Here is a 908-nt window from a genome sequence, read left to right as displayed (position 1 = left end):
GGTGAGAATTCATAGTGGCTAATAAAAATTAAAAACAAAAACAAATAAATAAGCAAAAAGCAAATATTTACAATAACCAATAATAAGGCACACAATTGTAATTCTCCGGCAACGGCGCCATTTTGAACGAACTAATTTTTGCTAGTAAAGAAATTCACAAATAAATTCCCATTGTAAGTGTAGTTTATAAACCAACAGAGAATCCTTTCGTACAAAAGTTTTGGTTGTCACTAAAGCAAACCCAATAAAATTGATAACCGAAGTATTTAAACCTCGGGTCGTCTCTCAAGGAATTGCAGGGAAGTATGATTTATTATTGGTTATGGAAAAGTATCTTTTTTGGGTTTTTGAAATAGGGGATAAGAAAATAAATTGGCAAGAAAGTAAATTAATAATCATGAAAACCATTGCAAGGTATGAGAACTGGAAATCCCATCCTAGTTATCCTTATCAATTATGATGAGAATTGTTTATTGTTCCCACTTAGTTAACCTTACTAAATAAAGAAAAGTCAAGTGGACTAATCAATGGGATTCCTTAAGTTCTAGTCAACTCCTATGAAAAGACTAGCTTTAGAGAGATCTAAATCAATTAGCAAATTCCAATTTTCAATCAACAAGGAGTTTGATAACTCAAGTGTCACCAATTACTCAACCAAAGCTAAGAATGTAAAAAGCTAAATTACTCAACGAAGATGGGAAATGAAAAAGGATGTAGAATGGTAGTTATGAAACTAAATTAAACAAAAGGGTTAAGTATGGTTTTGGTCCCAAAAGTTTTTCGCCAGAATCGAAATCGTCCCTCATCTAATTTTCGATTTAGAATCGTCCTTAACATTTTTTTTCGTATTAAAATCGTCCTTTTTATTTTTTTTGGACAAAAATACCCTCCCCCATTTCCCCTCCCCT

This window comes from Arachis ipaensis, chromosome B09, assembly GCF_000816755.2.
Source record: "Arachis ipaensis cultivar K30076 chromosome B09, Araip1.1, whole genome shotgun sequence".
NCBI classification, from domain to species: Eukaryota; Viridiplantae; Streptophyta; class Magnoliopsida; order Fabales; family Fabaceae; genus Arachis; species Arachis ipaensis.
This window is presented reverse-complemented; position numbering follows the sequence as displayed.